This window comes from Myotis lucifugus, unplaced genomic scaffold, assembly GCF_000147115.1.
Source record: "Myotis lucifugus unplaced genomic scaffold, Myoluc2.0 scaffold_201, whole genome shotgun sequence".
NCBI lineage: Eukaryota > Metazoa > Chordata > Mammalia > Chiroptera > Vespertilionidae > Myotis > Myotis lucifugus.
In genome coordinates, this window is record NW_005871249.1 from 706898 (window position 1) to 717662 (window position 10765).

The 10765-nt window shown below is 38.4% G+C and overlaps 1 pseudogene; it reads right to left on the bottom strand.

The window, feature by feature from the left end:
- Window positions 1-5751: 5751 nt before the first annotated feature.
- Window positions 5752-6364, bottom strand: LOC102432759 (annotated as a pseudogene).
- Between the last annotated feature and the right edge of the window lie 4401 nt (window positions 6365-10765).

Genomic DNA, 10765 nt, shown 5'->3' on the forward strand with positions numbered 1-10765 from the left:
TCAGCCAAATAAGGGGCCTCTGCCTTTTTTTTGAGGGCCCCGATTTTCCAACGATTCCCCTTCTATTCTTGTGAAACATTTATTTCTGTTTTTTCAGAGCCCTGAATAGACTAAGACAGTGGTTCGGGCAACCCGTTGCTCGCCGAGCCACGGTTTGCCAACCACTGTGTTAGACTAATAGCTCCTGCCAATGAAAATCTTTCCCATATCATTCACCTGTTATGATTTACATGTCAATAGGATGCACAATCATCATAGTTAACTTTGTAAACCACAGGTTTTAACAATGTTACATAGGGACATGTAGACTATATTGAGCTAAGTGTTGATCAAGCCACAAACAATATTGAAAAAAATGCACCATTCTCCCCAAACACCCATCTTAATAACTTAAAAAATTTTAGTTAAAAATGTCAGAACTTTTAGATGATAGTGGACATTTGGACAGAGAGTGTAGTAATAATAATAAAAAAAGAGTTGAAATGCAAATCTTCCTTGATTTCATCCAAGTTCCCTATAAATTGAATTTTCAGTAACATTTAGGATGACTGCAGAGAAGAATCTGTTTCTAGAAATAAATGTAAATACCACAGTAAAAGACCCCTTGGAAACTCGTATTGCTTGCCACTCTGAGTTAAATATCCAGTCAAGTCTAGATTCTATCAAATGAAGATCCTTACTTGAAAGGAAAGAGAAATTTGATCACTGCTGGGAGTAAGTAAAGTCAATTGCTGAATGAATAGGGAAAGGACACAGTTTCAAAAAGAAAGTGAGAGTATCCAAGCTGGCTCTTTCAGTAGCTTCTTGAGGGATGTGCCGCCGCTGAGTTTCTTTCCTGGAGGTAGTTAAGGAAGCCAGCCCCTAACAAGGGAGGGCTCCTAGGTGCCCCCCTGCATGGAAGGATGCATTCCTAATTGCAGCCGTTAGTCTCAAAAGCCATAGTCCTTGTGGCTTTGAGCTCTTATGATTCTCAGGGAAAAGTTAGAGAAAAGCGAACATATTTATTTTCAGAGCCCAAAGATGCAGGTGTCCTTAATATCGGTCCAGTACATCTTATATTGAAATAGAAATATAATGCTAAATATTTCTGAGCTATTTCATTGCAATGTAGGTAAATTATTCCTAATTTATCATAATATTTTCTCCATTATCTCAATGGATTTGTTTCAATTCAAATATGTACTATACCGATTCAAGCTTTGATTTGTTTTGGAAGTAAAACTTCTTTTTCAGACCAGTTCTGTGACTAGGTCCTCTGAAGGCAGGAAGTGAATGACAAAGAGGACTCAGGTGTCCCTGAGAGGTTCAGTATTTGCCACACTGGGTACTGAATGGGAGGAGAAGAGGGTCCGGGGTCTAGTTCTCATGAAACAAAACAGGACAAAACGAAACGAATAAGGTAAAACAGAGAAGTTACCAAGCCAACAAAAGTTGAAGTCATTGTTTCAATTGAAGAAAAGATGATTCATATATTACATATAATAATGGTAAAAATAATATTATGTCTGTATAAGTACTGTAAATAGTGGGAGTATTTTCAAATATATTATTATTATTTTAAAAAATCTTCATTGTTGAGAGTATTACATATGTCCCTTTTCCCTCACTGACCCCTTCTAGCCCAGTTCCCCCTCTCCTCACCACCCGCCCCCCCACCCCCGCAGGCCTTCACTACTCTACTGTCTGTGTCCATGGGTTATGCATATATGCATACAAGTTCTTTGGTTGATCTCTTCCTCCCCACCCATTCATCCCTGCCTTCCCTCTGAGATTTGACAGTCTGTTCCATGTTCTATGTCTCTGGGTCTATTTTGTTCATTTCACATATATTATTGTATTTGATCCTTGCAGCACTATTTTGACAATGGCAGGCCAGAATGGGCTTTTATCAACCCCATTTTGTAAGTGGTAAGACTGGGTATATTAGTTCTTTATGGCTGCCACAGCAAATGACCATAAATTTAGTGCCTTAAAAAGATAAAAAATGTGTTCTCTCACAGTTCTGGGAACTAGAAGTGTGAAATCAAGGTGTCACAGGGCTGCATTCCTTCTGGAGGCTCTAGGAGAGAATTCAGTTTTTACTTCTTCCAGTTTCTGGTGGCTGCCAGCATTTCTTGGCTTGTGGCCACATCCCTCTCGTCTCTGCTTCTGTGGTCACATTGCCTCTCCCTCTACTTTTTTCTTACAAGGACAGCTGTCATTGGATTCAGGACCCCCAGCCAGATAATCCAGGATGATCTCTTCATCTCAGGAGCCTTCACTTAATTATATCTGTGAAGACCTACTATACTATGTGCTTATAAGCTAAGCATCTTTGAAATTGTTCGATGTTCCATGTATGTTAAAGAGAAATGCAATGGTTGCATTTTAGGAAAAACAGAGTGCAAGGATGAACTAACAAAAATTAAAAGTGAATTTGAAACTAAAGGGTTAAGTGTTCTTATATATGTGAAATTCCTAAGGGTAAACAAAATGAAAACTTCTTAATTATAGGTCTCTCGAAGCCTTTCGTATGTTTCAATATGTTTTGAATTTCCAAGGCAAATGCATTGTTTTCCAAAATAATTTATAGAAGGAAACTCCTTTTTGCTGAACTTCAGGGAATAGTGGGCTTCAGAACATAGTTTGGGAAACAGTGCATGTGCCACTCAACAATGAATATTTAGTACAATTTCTGTGAATAACCTGGGAGAATAGTGATATGAATACCTATCATTTGTGGAGTACTTATCTGCATTAGGGACTGCATTAAGTGCATTAACTCATTTAATCTTTACCCCGCCCCCCCCATGTGATAGGTTCTGTTATAATTATTTTACAGCTAAGGAAACTGAGGCAAAGAGATGTGAAGCAACTCTTCCAGGTTTACACAGCTGGTAAGTTGTAGAGCCTGGCATCTAATCAGGGAGGCATACCTACTCAAGCCTGCTGCCACAATCACCATGTTATTCTAATATTAAAATATTCTAACGAGCAGTTCCAGTGCAGCCAAGTGATTAAATGTATATGCAAATCTGAGCTCAAGACCCTGGGAAGCAGCAGCCTGAGCTACTTGGGTCTGTATTTGGCATTAAGGGAGTGAGGCTGGCTGTCCAATCAGTCCGTCATCATTTCTGTCTGTCATTCTGGGCTCTAAGATGAAACAAAGCTAGTTTCTGAAGGAGGAAAAGAAATATGTTGCTCTGTTCTTAAGACTTATGTCAAAAATGTTTCAGTCCTCAGGTAATTTACTGGGGCTGGTTCTATCCCTATTTACTTCAAAGCTCCAGTAAAAATGAAAGGGATGCAAATGGTATTTGGTTTTGCAGAGAGACATCTGGATTCTTCTCTGGGATCTGGCCTTGCTGACAGGAAACGTCCTCTGACAATCACACGGCTGTGCCGAGGGGGAAGATATTTCTTTTCTTTCCTCCTAAACGAAAATTCCGAATGGTTTTCTTGAATATTCCCCATCAAATTCTCTATGGTGCACCTATGGCTTTTCCCCATAGTGAACTATTACTGCCATTGCACAATGTTTATTTTAGTAATGAAAACTGATTTCTTTAACAATGAAGAATAGATTATTAGGTAGAACAAGGCCACAGGCCATATTTCACAGGGTGGCCTCAAACTCAGAGGACTAAATCAGTTGTTGTTAGTAAAATGCTTCCTACAGTCCCTGCCACAAATAAGTGCTTGCCAACTAATGAAATAAAACTAAAACTGGAGGCGAGCTTGCCTTCTCGGGGTCGGCTGTAGGGGCTTCTGAGAAAAGCTGAAAGGAGGCAGCTAGTGCTGAAAGAGCACGTCTCTGTCACATGTAATGATTTCTAACTTTTAAGACTCGGAAGTTTGGCACAGTGACAAATGCTCCTGAATGATGGCTGGCTTCCACACGGAAGGAAGGAAGGCCGTGGTGTGTCCAAGGAGCCTCAGGAAATTTAGAGAGATATTATCATTGATTTTCAGACAAGGAAATTGAGTCTCAAAGAAATTTTCTTGCCCAGTGTCAAGTGTAGTGAGAATTCAAACCCGTATTTCTTACTCCCATGTCAGGGTGCTTCCAACTACTCAAGCCAAACAGGCATGGCCAATAAATATTCTCATTAGAATAAGTATTTGTTCATTTACTTACTTTTACTTTATTTGATCTGATGAATTCTATTCCTTAGGAGACAATAATTCTTGTTGCAAGATTTAAATGGTCAGTTTCCTTTGCTTGAACTAATGCTTCCCATAGAGGTGACAAATGCTTACTAGGTGGTATGAGAACTAGTGTACTTCGGGTGGGTGGAAATTCATTTATACCTTCTTTAAAAATTGATAGAAACAGTACAATAATAAAAAAACTTGGTAAGCATTTTTGAAAGCTGATTTTTATGTGAGGGGCTGTGCTGGGCAGGGGAAATATAAAAATCAGGAAGACCTGTACCTTGTAATGAGCTTACAACCTAGTGGGCACACAATCTAATCATGTAACTCTTTTAGTTCTCAGAGACAGTAAACAATGTAAAAAGAAGCAGAAACTATTTATTATTCAACCGCTAAGCTAATGTATTCAACCAAGAATTAACCTTCTATAACAAAACATTATATGTATATATGTAAATATCAATGAATATATGTATGTATATGCATATGTATTTTAATCACTTTTTTCTTTCATTATATCAAAGTCTAGCCATACTAGACTAGAGGAAAAGATAGGTCAAATTATATTAGATGTGAGATCAAAAGGCTAATAGAAAGATAGACAAAATGAATCCAATCAACCCCAAAAGTACTTTATTATGATAATGACTAGCTACAATTTGTGGAATAAATATCTGGGTCAGATACCACACGTTTATTTTATTTTTAAATATATTTTTATTGATTTCAGAGAGGGAGAGGGAGAAAGATAGAAACATCATTGATGAGAGAGAATCATGGATCTGCTGCCTCCTGCATGCCCCCTAGTGGGGATCGAGCCTGCCACCCAGGCATGTGCCCTTGACCAGAATCGAACACGGGACTTTTCAGTCCACAGGCTGACGCTCCATCCACTGAGGTAAACCGGCCAGGGTGATACCATACATTAAGAAAGTCTCATTTGTTTACTTATTTTGTGGTACTTTTCCACTTAACAACCCAATTATATCTTTCACTTGGTATCTTTGTCAAGCTGAAACCAAGTACCAGGTTTTGTTAAATATTTGTTTTCTTTCTTCTTTCTTTTTTGTATTTTTATAATTTCCCCAGTTTATTTTGAAGCTTTCTCTAACATGTAGCCATATGAATTTTATATTAGTTATCTGAAAGAACACAGAAATTACCTATAAATTAAGCACTGAAGAATACGTATCACCACATCAACACTTAAGCATTCCAACATAAAATTTTTCCAACTCTTACCAACCACAGATAAAGCAGCTAACAAGTGTCCTTTCTGGATAGAACTGTGGCTCAAATGGAACAAATAAGCTGACTCCCTTATGCTACAAACTAGACAGAAACTGGGAAGGATTGTTATTACATAAATCTCTTTCCTACAAACACACGGGTGTGTGAACCCCAAGGGAGGGCTCCTATCGCCCAGGGAAGGGAGTGCAGGGGACAGGGTGCTCGTCCGCACCCGGGGAAGCGGGAGGGCAGGTGATGTAAGAGGCTCACATGCTGACAGAGGGATGAGGTTCTACTTGGTTGTTCTACGATTTCGTCTGTAACTGGAGCAAAGCGGGAGGCCCCACTGGCGTAAGAACACTTCATGTGCCCCATAAACTGTCTGAGTCAAAGATATTTATTTATTCTTTTGCCAAACACCACCACTGATTTCCATCCACAATTATTTTTACGGTAAGAAACAGCAGGTGGACGCAAGTACCAGCACTGGCCTTGAGCTATGGACGTGACCTCGGCTGGGACGCGGGGCGGGCACCAGTGGGCCTTCTCCCTGCAGCACCTCGGACACTGCTGGCACACGGCCTCTAAGTCGGACTCATTCCCATAATAGGGTCTTCAACAACGAGCTGTTTCTGAGGGTCGTAGCTCCCAAGTAGTTCAATTGTAGCTCTGCTGTGATTGACCTGATGACCTTTTCTAGTCCAGTCTCTCCGACTGCTCTCATCCATACACAGCATATCATCGAATGTGACCAAGTCTTCTTCAGGAACCTGCCCGGCAACATGATTCATGGGAACACCATGCTCCTTCATGTGATTCTGCCCTTGATAATCAGGAGGGTTTCCTACATGCATGTGGGGGTCACTGCACTGTCTATCCTCCACTTATCTGAAACGTTTTCATCAGTTACAAGTTTTCTGAAAACTGCCTCAGCTATGGGTGATGGACAGACATTACCCAGACACACGAACAGCACTGGCTTCGGTGCCTGCTCAGCCATCTTCGTGCGCAAACAAGGAGGCGCCCACAGACCGGGAGGAACAGTCTAAATATTAGTTTTCACTAAGCAGTATTCATGAAACACTTACCAAGCATCAGCCTCTCTCTATACCCCTTTCCCATCATCCCCTGACAGTATGCGTTGGACATTTGTCATTAACTGTGGCATGTGTCTCGGAATATTTTCTTAAGACCCATATTTCAGGGAGCCAGAGGTAAAACACTGCAAAAGTCCCACTTTCTGTCTCTTGTCTAAAAAATTCCAATCTTCAGAGCATGCTTTATACATTCCAATTTTAGAGTTGGCATGAAAAAGTGTTTTGAAGCTAATTTTAAAATTGTACATGTTATGAGAAGATTATGCCAAGAGACCTTTCACCTAAATGTGCTTTAGAATAACCTAGTAAAGAATAGGATTACAGAAACAGAAATCACAAAATCATTACCTGAATTAATATATTTTCTCAAGTGTTCGTTACTTTCCCCACTGCTTGGTAAAACAGGATCCCCCTCCCACCAGTTCAGGTCTTTGAACCTATTTTTGCTTTAGCGTAATGGATCACTTTTATTTTTAGCTATCACCAGAGCCTACACCTTATTCTTCAAGATAAGTGGATAAGCTATGAGTGCCTTTGGGCTGCTGTTTTAGAAAATACATTCAGGATGAATTTGTGGAACAACCTGCCTCTTTTGTGTCTGTTATTTTTCACTAAGGGCAAATGGATCTGCCTCACCCTGAGACCCCCGTCAGGCAAGTTTGCCTTCCCTTTTCCCATCCCCAAGACAAATTAAGAACGCTGAAACCTCTCACTCATAACAAAACAGTGATAAAGCAGGTAACAAGACCTCACATTAATCAGGTCTTTCAAAGAAGAGGCCCCAACCTGCACCCTTTGTCTAGCCTGCCGGTAGGTGGGGTTTTTTCAGCCTCTTTTTAGGGTCCTAGCATTCTTTAGTCCGGCAGCACATTCTCCTTGGAAATGTTTCACTTTTCAGACAGCCTCTGTGTTGATCAAAAAACCCAGAGAGCCACTACAGAAATCTGAACTTCTAATGATCTTCTTTTATATTTTCTTACAATGGACAATGGTTCTCTCAAACTAAGGGCATCAGTACATAAAGACAGGCAACAATGCAAAGAGATCGAGGGTGGGGGAGGCGCAGCCACTATCACAACGGGTGCTATATCATCGCGGTGGGGGCAGGGGGGGGCGGAATCCTGTGTTCTCTACCCAAATTGTTAACTGTCTCATGTTAAAAATATTCAAGGCCCCTGCAAACCAAAGCTGAGATGAGAAAAGATAAGAGTAAATGAACAATTTTCTTCTCAGGAAGAAACATTACTGCCACTTACATGGTAACAGACCAGTCATCTTACTTTTTCTAGTTCCTTTCACCTCCAGCACAACAAACTAACTCACTAGTAATTCCTTTAAGTTTCCTTCAAGAATGCTTGACCTTTGCCAGGCTAAATGAAGCAAGCTGCCAGTGTGTGTACACAATTGTGTTGAATCAATGCGCCCTCTCCTGATCAATCAAAATATTACAACTGGTACAGGATTTCCAGGATTACTGTAATCAGACAGGAAAGATAAATTGGGCAGTTTTATTTGTATGTTTTTCAAAATATCATCATATAAAAAATTGTAAAAGACGTGTATTAGATTTCATAGAATCAGAATTAAATATAAATAAATATTTATGAGTTAACTTGTATTAAAAATTTATAAACTGCCTAATAAAAAACTTGAAATAACTTCATCTTTGCTCTCAAGATTTTTGTGAAAAAATGTACATATTCATAACAAAGCAAGTGTTGGCACACTTTTTCTGTAGTAAACCAGGTAGTAAATATTTTAGTTCTTGCTGGTCATTATGTCTCTTTTGCACTTACTCAACCCTGCCATGCAGAAGCTTCAGAGATAATATGTGAATGAATGGGTGGGGTTGTGTTCCAATAAAACGTTATTTACAAAAACAAACTTCAGGCCAGGTATGGTCTATACAGCAGTGCATCTGAAAGTCTGTTGGGCCATAAAAGAATCTAAGCAACACCAAAGTGTTGCATTTTTTCAAACAAAAGCGTTACTCTGGGGAAGTGACTGTAATTTTTGCTTAAAGATTAGTATCATTTCCAAACATTTTAGAACTTTTTTTTTGAGTTTATAGACTGAACCAGCAAACCGCACTAAAGATAATGAGAAGTTAGAACTGGAAGGGTCCTCAAACATCCTTTAGTACAATTCTTTCATTTACACAGGAGAAGACTAAAACCCAGAGTAATTCCTGAATGCTGCTCTGATCACCTCTTTGTTCACTGAATCAGCTCTAGATTTTTTTGGCTCTTTTGCTAAGATAACATACGGAATAATGCTTTGAAACTAGAAAGAATTAAGCATGTATTATTGTTATTACTATGCTAGGAAAAGAAAATGGAAGACATTTATATTTTCTCTTCTTTTAAAGACCAAGTCTATATAAATGAGAAAACTACAGTCAATTAAATTTCCTTCAATTGGAAGCACCACAAGTTTTAGAGATAGTAACTTGCATAGGTATTTATTAAAAAATCACAACTTTATAAATTTTAGAATTTTTATTGGCAATTGAGTCTAGAGACGACTAATTTATCTTGGTATTTGAACAAAATTGTGAATTACATGTGTTGGTGTATGGTAGGAGTAGGAAACATCTGGCCTGTGGGCCATATAAGGCCAGTGAAATAATTTGGTTTGGCCCTGCCAAGGCCACTGCAGGTGGAACATGAAATTCAATAAATCTAGGAGCTTTTTTCATAACAACATAAATTTATATTGAGTGAATAATATTAAGTGAATGATGTTGTAAATATCCAAATGGCCCTTGGCAGACTGAATGCAGAAGCTTCAGAGATAATATGTGAAAGAATGGGTGGGGTTGTGTTCCAATAAGACTTTATTTACAAAAACAAACTTCAAAAAAAAAAGGTTCCCCACCCCTGATGAATGGTAACAAAACACAGATATATTTTTATTATTGAATTATTTTAGCAAAAGTTGTCATTATGTGAATACAGAAACTTTGTGATAATGCATATAAATAAAATGTCCTTGAACTTGATCTATTGCTGCGTATTCTGACCAAATAGTGAATTTTAGGTGTCTGTTAAATTAAAGCTAACAATGAAGACTTAAAATAAATTAATTCAGCAGTTATTCATTTATTCAAGATTAATTCCAAATGGTGACAGGCACGAAGTGACAGTGGTATAATTCTGATTTTGAAAAATGCCTTCCTGGTCCTTGCTCTCAGTGAGCTTTTGGGAATTAGTTTTGATAAGGCTTTGAGCTCTGACTTTGAGAACACAAAAATGAACATGACATCAACTTTGCTCTCAAAGATTTTATATAGGGAATAGAGAGAGAGTAAATGAGAATAATGAGATGAGATGAAACTATAATAAATATAAAATGAGAATAATAAGTAGTTGGCACTTAAAAGTCATACAGGGAGGAGATTATTTCCTTATGGGACTTTGAGGAATGCTTTGTAGTTGAGTGACTATTTGATCCCTGCCTTGAAGCCTGAATAGGATTGAACAAAGAGAGATGAGGCAGAAGGGGGAGTAACAGACAGATTTTTTTTTTATTGACAGAAGCAGCAGCATAATTAGACAAAAATGGAGTGTTCTTGGGGAATAGTGAATAAACTTCTGGGGTTCGATTGTGTGTTTTGTGAGAGGAGAATTATGACAAAGAGGTTGTTTGGTCTCAGATTGTGGGGGTTACTGAAAATGATAAAAGGAGGTTGAGTAGATATTGGAGGGGAATTGAAGGTTTTTTAAATCAGGTAGTGACATGGGTCAGAACTGTGTTTTTGGAAAGTAACCTTAAATGAATCAAGCTCAAGGAAATGTTATTTATAATCATGAAAAGACTGTCTATTGCAATAACTTAGGAGGAACGTAACAAAGGCCGGAACTTCCCAGTAGTGTGTGTGAATAGACAGAAAGAAACACAATGTGATTCAAAAAGTGGGGGGTGGAAAGTGGGGGGAGGAAATCTACAAAATGGATGATGATTAACTGAGGAACTTGTTGATAAAGGAAGAAGTGAAAATGTCTTTCAAATTAAAGCTAACAATGAAGACTTAAAATAAATTAATTCAGCAATTATTCATTTATTCAAGATTAATTCCAAATGGTGACAGGCAGCAGAATACATGTTCTTCTTAAGCACCCACAGAACATTCTGCAGGATAAATCTATGTTAAGTCACCACATAAGTATCACCCAATTTAAAAAAATTGAAGTCATACCAAGTAACTCTCTGACCAGAATGGAGTAAAACTACAAATCAATAACAGGAAGAAAATTCACAATATGTGGAAATTCAATAACACACTCCTGAACAATCAATGAGTC